The sequence below is a fragment of the Procambarus clarkii genome, chromosome 53 (assembly GCF_040958095.1).
Source record: "Procambarus clarkii isolate CNS0578487 chromosome 53, FALCON_Pclarkii_2.0, whole genome shotgun sequence".
Classification (NCBI taxonomy): domain Eukaryota; kingdom Metazoa; phylum Arthropoda; class Malacostraca; order Decapoda; family Cambaridae; genus Procambarus; species Procambarus clarkii.
The window spans coordinates 32,364,101-32,377,710 of NC_091202.1; the positions used below are offsets into that span (position 1 = coordinate 32,364,101).

The 13,610-nt window shown below is 38.3% G+C and overlaps 1 protein-coding gene across 1 annotated transcript in view; it reads right to left on the minus strand.

The window, feature by feature from the left end:
- Positions 1 to 2,077, minus strand: part of LOC123767106 (rhomboid-related protein 2) — a 17,084-nt gene extending 15,007 nt beyond the window's left edge. The window contains exon 1 of the mRNA XM_045756612.2: positions 1,921 to 2,077. The gene's annotated coding sequence lies outside the window, so the exon portion shown is untranslated. The remainder of the gene's footprint in view (positions 1 to 1,920) is intronic.
- Between the last annotated feature and the right edge of the window lie 11,533 nt (positions 2,078 to 13,610).

Genomic DNA, 13,610 nt, shown 5'->3' on the forward strand with positions numbered 1-13,610 from the left:
AGATAAAAAGGGATTGATAGAGATAGTGGGGTATTTTCCCTGGTATGTGTTGTGACACACATACCAGGGAAAATGCCGGGTATCATTCCAAGTATCTAGAAGGAAGCATGGTAAGTTCAAAACGTAGCAATGAGGCTTGTCTCAAAACTGCGTATTTGAAAAGTGATGAAGGAACTTAAATTAACCTAACATTTAAAATAAAGGAGAAAACGGAGAGACATGAAAGAGATGTAAAAAGTACTTAGAGGGAATTGACACTGGAAAAAGAAAAAATGTTCACAATGAATCCCAATAGAACAAGATGGCATGGGTGGAAGCTCGAGGCTAAAACAACTCTTTTTAGCGTTACAGTTGTAGGAAAATGGAATGAACCAAAGATGCAGGTTGTACAAGCAAACTACATTTATAACGCTAAAAGAAGATATGATATGAAAATCAGTCAGTAAACGCCGTATTAGTCAACCGCCGGCTAGAAAGGCATTACCCAGGAACTAAAGCTCACACACACACACATATATAAACCCCAGTAGGCTCAGGAATCTGGGGCCAGATTCACGAAGCACTTACGCAAGCACTTACGAACGTGTACATCTTTCCTCAATCTTTGACGGCTTTGGTTACATTTATTAAACAGTTTACAAGCGTGAAAACTTGCCAATCAACTGTTGTTATTGTTATAAACAGCCTCCTGGTGCTTCGGAGCTCATTAACTGTTTAATAACTGTAAACAAAGTCGCCAAAGATTGAGAAAAGATGTACAGGTTCGTAATTGTTTTCGTGAATCTGGCCCCCTGTACACCAGTTGATTGACGGTTGAGAGGTGGGACCAAAGAGCCAAAGCTCAACCCCCGCAAGGACAAATTGATGAGTACACAGCAGACTTACCTAAGCGAGCATAACACGTGTGGACTCGGTCAACGCATTCATCAACTAACCATCAACTTCCCCTTAACCTGACGTCACCAGCACCACCTGCGCTGACGGACACAGCTGCTCTACCAAGCTAACCCCATGAACACCTCAATACAAGTGTCCGAACACCTGTAATCCTCCTTAGTAAGTCAACCCAACACATGGGTCCGAACCTCGCTACGTAGGTTCGAATCCTACGTCGATCTCGGACGTAGGTTCGAATCCCCGTCACGGCCCTTGTGGATTTGCCCGCTACGTTACCTTGTCTTGAAAGCGATTACAACTTTAATAATGAAGTTGCTCACTCGTATTTTTCGCGGAATCCGCTTGTTTAATCCATCTAATTATTGATAACAAATTCAGGCGGGTGTAAATCGGCGGATGTGATCGTGCGTCGGTTCCAATGACGCTGTTGGTCTCCTGTCCGGCCCTCGTTGACGTCACTTGACGCATGTCTGATAAGGCTCAGTGACGTTTAATATTAATTTGCACTAATACTCGCACGTTTGATACGTCACTTGGACACGTGGATATGTCATAAGGACACGTGGATACGCCATAAGAACACGTGGATACGTCATAAGGACACGTGGATACGTCACAAGGACACGTGGATACGTCACAAGGAGGACACGTGGATACGTCACAAGGAAGACACGTGGATACGTCACAAGGAGGACACGTGTGGTCGACGCTACTCTCTCTCTCTGGTAATCGTCATAGGAGAAGTAAGGAAGTATCTGCTTGAATGTTAATGAATGTGTGTGTGTGTGTGTGTGTGTGCACCCATGTGCATGCATGCATGTACTTACGTACATATGTGTGTAACAGTTCACTAAGTACAAGAATTACAGAGTTCCTTAAATGTGAAAAATGTGGCTACATAAAACACACACACACAAACACACACACACACACACAAAATTACGGTTGAGAGGAGGGACAAAAGAGCCAGAGCTCAACCCCCGCAAGCACAACTAGATGAGTATACACACCACAGACAATTACCTCAAGGTGCCTTCCTCAGCTCTGCAGTAACCTTCGCTACCTCACCACTACAGAACACCACCACCACAGAACTCCACCAACCACCACAGTAACGCTCAAGAGGAAGCACTAGAGGAGCACTAGAGCGCGCGCGTGTTATCCCCAAGGCGACCAGAGAGCAACTGACTAGCCAGCTCTAATCTTATCTCTCCTGGCATTCAGCCCCTCCGAAACGATTGGGCTAGGGAACTACCTATCAGTAGTAGTACCATCACCTGCGTGTTATTGGGTGTAACATCGCACCACTGGCAAGGCACAATCAGCTCCGTCAGGTTTTCCTGATCCGTTCGTAACCCGTCAACAGTGTGTTTGACAACAACGTTGTCAAACTACCAACGTTGTCGGTAGTTTGGTAACGAATCGAATTCGTACACGAGAAATATGACTTTATTTTTTATTGTGGCTTTATTATCAGTGGTTGTATTATGGCTTTATTATTAGTGGTTGTATTATGGCTTTATTATTAGTGAATGTATTATGGCTTTATTATTAGTGGCTGTATTATGGCTTTATTATTAGTGGCTGTATTGTGGCTTTATTATTAGTGGCTGTATTATGGCTTTATTATTAGTGGCTGTATTGTGGCTTTATTATTAGTGGCTGTATTGTGGCTTTATTATTAGTGGTTGTATTATGGCTTTATTATTAGTGGTTGTATTATGGCTTTATTATTTGTGGTTGTATTATGGCTTTATTACTTGTGGTTGTATTATGGCTTTATTATTAGTGGTTGTATTATGGCTTTATTATCAGTGGCTGTATTATGGCTTTATTATTAGTGGTTGTATTATGGCTTTATTATGTGATTGTATTATGGCTTTATTATTAGTGGTTGTATTATGGCTTTATTATTAGTGGCTGTATTATGGCTTTATTATTAGTGGCTGTATTATGGCTTTATTATTAGTGGTTGTATTATGGCTTTATTATTAGTGGCTGTATTATGGCTTTATTATTAGTGGTTGCATTATGGCTTTATTATTAGTGGCTGTATTATGGTTTTATTATTAGTGGCTGTATTATGGCTTTATTATTAGTGGCTGTATTATGGCTTTATTATTAGTGGTTGTATTGTGGCTTTATTATTAGTGGCTGTATTATGGCTTTATTATTAGTGGCTGTATTATGGCTTTATTATTAGTGGTTGTATTATGGCTTTATTATTAGTGGCTGTATTATGGCTTTATTATTAGTGGTTGTATTGTGGCTTTATTATTAGTGGTTGTATTGTGGCTTTATTATTAGTGGCTGTATTATGGCTTTATCATTAGTGGTTGTATTATGGCTTTATTATTAGTGGCTGTATTATGGCTTTATTATTAGTGGCTGTATTGTGGCTTTATTATTAGTGGCTGTATTGTGGCTTTATTATTAGTGGCTGTATTGTGGCTTTATTATTAGTGGCTGTATTATGGCTTTATTATTAGTGGTTGTATTATGGCTTTATTATGTGATTGTATTATGGCTTTATTATTAGTGGTTGTATTATGGCTTTATTATGTGATTGTATTATGGCTTTATTATTAGTGGTTGTATTATGGCTTTATTATTAGTGGCTGTATTATGGCTTTATTATTAGTGGCTGTATTATGGCTTTATTATTAGTGGTTGTATTATGGCTTTATTATTAGTGGCTGTATTATGGCTTTATTATTAGTGGCTGTATTATGGCTTTATTATTAGTGGCTGTATTATGGCTTTATTATTAATGGCTGCATTATGGCTTTATTATTAGAGGTTGTATTATGGCTTTATTATTAGCGGTTGTATTATGACTTTATTATTAGTGGTTGTATTATGGCTTTATTATTATTGGTTGTATTATGGCTTTATTATTAGTGGTTGTATTATGGCTTTATTATTAGTGGTTGTATTATGGCTTTATTATTAGTGGTTGTATTATGGCTTTATTATTAGTGGTTGTATTATGGCATTATTATTAGTGGCTGTATTATGGCTTTATTATTAGTGGTTGTATTATGGCTTTATTATTAGTGGCTGTATTGTGGCTTTATTATTAGTGGCTGTATTATGGCTTTATTATTAGTGGCTGTATTATGGCTTTATTATTAGTGGCTGTATTGTGGCTTTATTATTAGTGGTTGTATTATGGCTTTATTATTAGTGGTTGTATTATGGCTTTATTATTAGTGGCTGTATTATGGCTTTATTATTAGTGGCTGTATTGTGGCTTTATTATTAGTGGTTGTATTATGGCTTTATTATTAGTGGCTGTATTATGGCTTTATTATTAGTGGCTGTATTATGGCTTTATTATTAGTGGTTGTATTATGGCTTTATTATTAGTGGTTGTATTATGGCTTTATTATTAGTGGCTGTATTATGGCTTTATTATTAGTGGTTGCATTATGGCTTTATTATTAGTGGTTGTATTATGGCTTTATTATTAGTGGCTGTATTATGGCTTTATTATTAGTGGCTGTATTATGGCTTTATTATTAGTGGCTGTATTATGGCTTTATTATTAGTGGCTGTATTATGGCTTTATTATTAGTGGTTGTATTATGGCTTTATTATTAGTGGTTGTATTATGGCTTTATTATTAGTGGCTGTATTATGGCTTTATTATTAGTGGCTGTATTATGGCTTTATTATTAGTGGTTGTATTATGGCTTTATTATTAGTGGTTGTATTATGGCTTTATTATTAGTGGTTGTATTATGGCTTTATTATTAGTAGTAGCTGAATTATGGACTTAATTATTTGTGGTTGTATTACAATTTTATTATCAGTTACTGTATTATAATTGTATTATTAGTGGACTTATTATTGTGGCAGCTGTCGCTACAGGTTTTAGATTTATAATACACTCGAGGTGTATCCTAATTTTGAGTTTGATTTATCATTTTGATATTTGCTTTTGCTGATTTTTTTCTGTAGCTATATTTCTGAGTGATATCTCGCATTAATAGCTAAGAAAGATATATTACGAATTATACCTGAGAATTGATATCCTAAGAATGATATCTTTAGAATGATGCATTAAAAATGTTATTTGGAGAAAGATATTCTTGAGAATAATGCCTTAAGAATGATGCCTTAAGAATGATATCTTAAGAATGATATCTTAAAATCCATCTTAACATCGACTTAAAATTCCAAAAATAAGATAAGAATGGTCTCACTAAATCATTTCCATATTCTGTACTGTTATCTTGAGGTTATCTTGAGATGATTTCGGGGTTTAGCGTCCCAGCGGCCCGGTCCTCGACCAGGCCTCCTTTTTGTTACACATCCCCCAGGAAGGATGTATGAGGAAGCAGCCCGTAGCAGCTGTCTAACTCCCAGGTACCTATTTACTGCTAGCAATGACAATAAAAAACACATCATTAAATCTAAAAAACTAATTCATTATTACTTTAGCACTCACCCTTATTACATACACTTTACTTTGCTAATTATTTTCTTCAATACATAAAAGACTTTTTAAATTAGTTCGAGAGAACGCACTGTTTTTTTTACTGATTTCTTAGCATGACATTAAACGTCATTCTAAGAACATAACTGGTTTTGATAAATTGACATTAATTGCAGTTCAGTAACAACAACAATGCTAAAAAGGGTTATTATGACACTGATAAGTTAAAGATAAAAAAAATATGAATAGCATTGATCAAATTGGTTATTTTACCTGAGTATATCATCAGTGCATCTCAATGCTCTACGTTGCTCCCTTACAGTCAAGATACGCGGGGCCTCAATTCCTGTCTTTATCTCACAGGAATTGTGAATTGTCTTTATCATTGTCTTTATCTCACAGTATATATCTTATCTCACAGTTATCACACAAGGCTTTCACAACAAGCCAAGTTGCCTGCCACAGTCCGCATTTCGTCCAATTCTGCAATTTACCCATTAACATTTTCAAGGAAAAGTGACCAATTAGGTTCTTCGTCGGCTATCAGGGAAAAGGACCAAGGGTCAGATTCACGAAGCAGTTACGCAAGCACTTACGAACCTGTACATTTTTTCTCAATCTTTGGCGGCTTTGTTTACAATTATTAAACAGTTAATGAGCTCCGAAGCACCAAGAGCCTGTTTACAACAATAACAACAGTTGATTGGCAAGTTGTCATGCTTGTAAACTGTTTAATAAATGTAACCAAAGCCGTCAAAGATTGAGGAAAGGTGTACACGTTCGTAAGTACTTGCGTAACTGCTTCGTGAATCTGGCCCCAAGCCATTACGACTATATAGCACGTGGAAAGGGGTCAGGATAAGCATTTGGAATGGGACGCTGCCCCTGATATTCAAGGCACACTTCCCCTAATATTCAAGGCACGCTGCCCCTGATATTCAAGGCACGCTGCCCCTGATATTCAAGGCACACTTCCCCTGATATTCCCAATATAAATAAAAAAAATAAAACGCATGCAACAACTTTAAATTTTTATTTTGTATAACAACAATAAATATATTCATGATACAACATGATATACTCCATTATGCTACATCAACATAACACAACAGGGCTACTAGGCTGTAGAGGATATAACAGATATACCATAATAACATATCCCGTGGGTTGGGGGACCTTGAGGTGAGGAAGGTGCTAACCCACACATAAGGGGGAGTTTTTATTATATTATTTCTCTTACCAAAGACATATTAGTCTTCAGTCACCCGAAATATTAAGTTTTCACGTGTAGCTAAGGGGGTATACATATACACCAATACTTGTATGCCAAGTATACTTGTATACAATAATACTTGGTGTATACCAAGAGGTGTAACCCGCTTCTCGGTGGATATACACTTGAGAGCATACTTTAGTCCTAGATTTTATTCAGAAATACATTATTCTTGCTGCTTGCCCAGTAAGGTTGTTGGTGTCTTAGATTTAGCTACTCAGAACGAAATGTAGCACGGGCTATGGTGAGCCCGTAAGGCCAGTAAGGTATTGTTGTTGTTTTAATAACCTTCCGTCGGTCGAGAGGTGTAATTCAGCTCAACACCAAACCAAAGGAAGAGATTTTTGTATGTATATAAACCGGTAGATGTATATTTTTTCCTCTCGGTGAATATACACTAAGTTTACTGTAATGCTGGAATAGATTCAGGACTAAAGTATTCTTAGAGGTTAGTCAGTAAGTAAGTGTTGGTCTTAATAGCCCTCCACAGAATGGATAATTTTAAGCCCAATATCAAACATAAGGAGAATTATTTCTTTATATATTAAACATCTGAAAATTCCTTTTCATCAATATAATTTACTTATGGCTGTGTTTTCATAGGTGTGATTATACAATTCCAGGATGAACTATTTTGTACAAATACTGAGAGCTAAATGATGAGTAATCCCAAATATTGGCCCTTGAGCCTAAGAAATAATATATATAATCCCTACCTCGATACATGCTAAGCATTTGCAGCAGATGCACGACATATAATCTTTTTCAACTCCTGGTGTCATCCAAACTCAAGCCATCCTCACGACATTAAACTTACATTCTCTCTTTCCAGTCCTGCAATTGTAAGCACAGAGAACAATCTTTCATGGTGTGGGACACATTTTCTGGGTCAGGAGCGACTAATCTCACTCGAAAGACACACAGAATTGACTTTGTAAAGAATTCAAAGTGCCACTTGTTCTAACGAAGTGACCGTCGCAACACACCACGAACGACACCATTCTGCCTATTAGGTAGTACTGGAGAGAGAGAGATATATGATACAATACCACCTTGAGTTGCTTGAATATCGAGACACCATACACCTTATGAACAAATCCACAAGGGCCGTGACGAGGATTCGAACCTGCGTTACCATAAACCTTAAATGGTTCCGTCCTAATGGGAGGACGATCACTGAGTCAACATGTCCCCAAACATGGCTTACACCAGTTGGAATCCCGCCTCATGCTTACAAATTTAGTTAATGAATTTTGTCTTTACAACAAACAGCGTCATTTTAACATTAATTTTGAAATTTCCTTCACACTTAGCCTAGTATATACAGAGGTCACAGATGTTGACCAGACCACACACTAGAAATTGAAGGGACGACGACGTTTCGGTCCGTCCTGGACCATTCTCAATCGACTTGAGAATGGTCCAGGACGGACCGAAACGATGTCGTCCCTTCAATTTCTAGTGTGTGGTCTGGTCAACATACTTCAGCCACGTTATTGTGACTCATCGCCTGCAGAGGTCACAGATGTATGAAATTTTCAAGTAAAGTGTTATAAGCTTTTCAGACTTGCGAGTGTATGTATATACATACATATATACACCCAGCTCACACATCTGGAAAGGAAATAAGAGAAATGACGACGTTTCGGTCTGTCTCGGACCATTATCACGTCATGTGATATAAACAACAATAAAAAAAGTAGAAGAGACAGCCAACAAAGTCGGTTGGAGAATAGCAGTAAAGTAAGAAGAAAAAATAAGTATGGGAAAGAGCATATATAGATATATATATTGTGGTACCACCTGTGGATTTGAGGACCCCTTAGCCTCAGAGAAGAGAATAAATGACATTCGAGGTAACAATTTTGGACCCTGTGTATGCACTTGCATACTGTCTTCTGTTAACTAACCTATACACAGGAATGGACAATGAGGCCTAATTGTTTAAACATATGTAAGCAACTCAAAATTGAATATAGGGAACTTTCAAAAGTTATATATGAGGTACAATAATACATTCGGGCGCTGGAACTTTTTACAAGACTGTATGAGTTAAGGCTCAATGTTCAGACGAGATGGTTTAAGCAGAATTTCTCAAATATATATATATATATAAATATAGGTTTTCTGTTTCACTACATTTTTGGCTATGATCAGCTAATGTTATAAAGTCTTCAGTCAGACGAGGTGAGTGAAGCACTCAATACTGTTAATATCTGTCACTTATCCTACTGTCTCTTGCAGTTTCAATGAGTGTAAACACACGACGATTTTCTAGGATATTAATCCTTGCAAGAAATCTTTCTGTACTTCACAATACATTCAAGTTTGTTAATTTGATATATCAACAGTTTCATTAACAACTTCACTTTATAAAGATATACACGAAAATCCTACATATTGTATATAAATTGCTATAAACATTAATATCAAAAGTTATCAAGAATGATCGAGAAATTAAACCAAGCAAATAAAATTTATGAAGGCAGAGTAGATGATGAAGGAAGAGTAGATGATGAATGAAGAGTAGATGATGATAAAACAAGAAAGATTTAGGTGAGAATGACTTCACACACACACACACACACACACACACACACACACACACACACACACACACACACACACACACACACACCGTTGTGTCGAGCGGTACCTGGCAACTGCATCTTCCTATTGGTTCATTTTCTAAACAAAAAAATATATATTCCACCATATGAATAGTCCAGATTTATACATATTTAAAAAAAAAATTAAGTGTTCAGATTTAATAACATAGCATATAATTATATTACAACATAATCTACTGTATGTATACGTTACTATTTCTGTATAGGAATTCCATAATTTTTCTAAATATTGTTATATTGGCCATATAAAATGCTTCACCGAATGGTTTCTTGATTAATAATATGTTTCCTGGTTATTATAAAGGACGTCTATATATATAAAATATTGATACCAAAATTTCATAGATGCTATTGCCTATAACTTCAAGTTTGTGATGTGTAGTCATCAGTACAGCTTAATTAAGTCAACGGTACATAGAAAACGACATCCTACATATCCAGGATAACTTAGGTAGGTGATTGACAAACGTTCATAGCCACTTTTAAATGATCAAAGCATCACGCACAATAGACAATCACACGTTTCTTATGAGTTAAATGTTTGCATACAGTGGTGTTTATTAAATACTGATCAATTAAACCATCTTCACCAGCTAATGGTTGTGATCCGTCCGCCTCCGTATGGCCCCGGGTTCGATTCTCCGAGAAGGACGAGGTGTTTGGACTCTGTTCCTTTTGCTGACGCTTCTATTCGCGAATTGCAGCCTCAGAAAGGTCAGGCATTGACCGAGGGCGACCTGGAGCACCCCTAACAGGGAACCTTGACTCTTAGCTCACAAACACGACCATGGACATTTAAAACAACCTATTATCCAAATATGATAGTACTTCTAGCAACTATTGATCAAACATCTAAAAAAGTGACTTAACACAAAAATTTCCTCGTTTTGTACATTTAATTTTGTAAAGTATGAGAAAGAAAGCAACAACTGAACCAAAACTTTCCTAGGCCTACGTATATATGTACTAAATTAGGCTTAAGATAGCACATACACATATTAAGGCCAAGGACAGGTTAGGTTAGGGTCAACTGTTATTGTTCCACTTTCTAGCATACTATTTGAAGTATTCCAGTGGTACAAAACGTGAATATGTTTGGGGTATAAGAAGTCATTTGTGTGCGTAGACCTTAAGTTGCTACAAGTTGCTATCGTGTTTGGAGTGTGGTTGAAATAATAAGGTATGAAGCTGAGCTCGAACTCTCGAAAGCTCGCGTGAAATTATTCCGCCGAGAGCTGCATCTCGTGCATTACCGCCCATGTTGGTTTTTATTTTCAGAGTTCTCTGGCAGCTAGAATATGCGAGGCTTTGAGCGTCCAAGCTCCTGCTGAGATGTGCGGAGGTGTGACATCTCCACACATCACTGGGATGTGCGGAGGTGTGACATCTCCACACATCACTGGGATGTGCGGAGGTGTGACATCTCCACACGTCACTGGGATGTGCGGAGGTGTGACATATCCACACATCACTGGGATGTGCGGAGGTGTGACATCTTCACGCATCAGTCAACTGAGTTTCCGTTCACATCATTTTGACGCTTTACACAGATTCACAGCCCATCAGCTGAGTTCTGGTTCACATATAGTAGCCTCATCACGCCGCTTCGCACGCAATTTACCACATGGACAGCGAAAGTAGAACAGTTTCCTTGCGAGAAGTCAACATTTTCACTTGGCTTCAGACATTAAACATTTGCTTAGCAAAAATTGCTCATAGTAACCGGTCTTACATAAACGTTTTACTAATAAAAACATGGCAACAAGTCATACTAAATAGTGAAAATCCTAGTAATATTATCAGCAATAGGTTTATCAGTGTTATTCATAACGTAATATGAACTTCAGTGTAGTCAGTGTATCCCGTATGGCTCAAATGCTTCAGTATGATAGACCCTTTGATTATGGATGATGGAGTTGGCGTTCTTACGCTCTCTTGATCAACAAACAGCCATTGACAACCACACGGAGACAAAGGAGCAAACACGCGTCAACGTTCACTGAAAGGTCTTCGGCGTAACACATAAACAAAGTCTTTACCACATAAGATGCAACGAACATCTTAGTAGGGATACCCCAGACATCTTCCCCCCTCCCCCCCTTCCCTTCCCAAAAATACCTTAAGGACATTAACTATTACTAGCAGCTACGTTAGTGGAAATGGCAGTTATAACGCTGACGGTTGTTGGGTAGTTAGCTGGATAGAGTTGACGAGGAGGCATTGTTGGCTAGTTATCAGAGACGAGTTACATTGGGGGAAGTTAGAATAATAATGTGAAGATTTGTTTAACATCTGATGATGACACGGCTGAAGTTTTAGTGAATAGTAATTGTATATAATGGGCGTTATAATAGACAGATTAATGGTAATTATAAAGCAGTCAGCGTAGAATTGTGTGGGAGATCGTTGCATAGTCACCTCAGGTGAAGACTTGGTAAGCAGGAAAATCTTATAATAAGACGATCACCACTGGACATGAAAGATGGAGAAACAGATTGCATCGCTTGTAGAAGTTGTCGTATAGTGGGAGTAAGTCTCTTGGTATAGGTCAATATATATATGTCATCAGGCACAACAAGGCTTGAAGGTCCGTATACCAAACGAACATTACTACCGGCAAGCATAGTGTGACGATAGTTCGCCCGGCGTACTATACATAGAGTGGGCACTGGCTCCGTCAGTCCGTCTCTGCGTTTCCTGCTGTGCTTAGCGACGCTGGAGAAAATAAGAGCCCCAGGCGGGAACTTCTCCGACCCTGTATGATCTTAGCCTCGGGCTCGCAGCTCCGGCCAGATCGGCGGATGGCTTGAAGAGGTTATATCGATCCCGGCGGTCTTGGATTAACAGCGTGGTTCATATTATGTAGTGCATAGTTAGTGGCTGTGTTCTTGAGTGTGCACAGCTGTTCCGACATAGTGCTGTGCACAGCTCCTCATACTCTGGTGTACTTAGCACATGTTGAAGTGCCTCTTGCCGCTTAGCGAACGTGCAAGTTGATGAGCAACAATGTGTTAGATTTCTTAAATATTGAAATGCCTTGCAAACAGAAAACAATAAGATTACAGAAGACTATTGACACCCAAATTAGAGAAACACAAAATAACTTAAATCTAGTTTCCTTCGAACTACGTCAGACCTGAGTGGCTTAGATCGTTCCGTGATCGTGTAACATAGCGAGAATAAGGGTAATTAGGCCCCTTCGACTGTATAAGTTGACCATTCAGATATACACCTGTTGGTCGAGTGGTTAAGGTGCCTTGTACACTATAAGGGTAATTAGACCCCCTTCGACTGTATAAGTTGACCATTCAGATATACACCTGTTGGTCGAGTGGTTAAGGTGCCTTGTACACTATAAGGGTAATTAGACCCCTTCGACTGTATAAGTTGACCATTCAGATATACACCTGTTGGTCGAGTGGTTAAGGTGCCTTGTACACCAGTTGCATAGTGCTCCTTGGTAGTATGGGTTCGAGTCACTTCTGGGGGTGTGAGTATTCAGTTGCATGTATGCCTGGTGACCATTCAGGCTTGTTCAGACTTGTATATATATATGTATGCCTGAAGGCGGTGTTCTTTGTGTACGCTCTTCCTAGCGGTTCACTGTGAAAGCCAGAGACGTCGAGGAGTCTGCAAACACTAATCTACTTTGAGGAAATCATCTCAGTGTTCATGATCAAGCATGGAACTGGTGTGTGGTTGTATTTGTAATTTGCTTAGTAATTGATAATTTATTGTTGTGGGAAGTACCTTTTGTTACTTTAGGGGGAGTGATGTATTGACTAGGTTTCGGATTGGTAAGTTAGTTGATAAGCTCATGATGGTCATGACCAGCCTTAGAGCCATAAAGCTCTAGAGCTACAGATCTCTAGAGTTCTAGAACTCTAGATCCATAGATCCCCTACCACCCCAGATGACCCGGAAACTGAACCATTTACGCGCTCAATCCTGTTTACATATATAATAACCTACGGATTCTATTATGCAAGTTTTTCATATAAAATTTAAATAACATTTAGTTGAAACACCAGATCTTTGAAAATATCACCACACAAAATAGAACAAACAATATATTCACTCTAAGTAGAGAGAATAAATTGTTTTCACGTTCGAAATTTATTCTGGCCGGCAGCAAGGCACAATACTCTTAAATCTTAAGGTAGACAACAGAGATCTAACCTCTCATTACCAACCTGAGTTTGTCACGTGCTGTGCAGCGGCCTGGCTGAGCTCTTCTAAATATTACTTACTCTAAAGGAATAAGCGAAAAACAGAACACCATGGTGCCATGGGATGTCAAAATCGAGCACAATGGTTTTCTGTGTGCTGCGTTTTTTTCCACAGAATTCGACTTAAATCTTCTCCCATA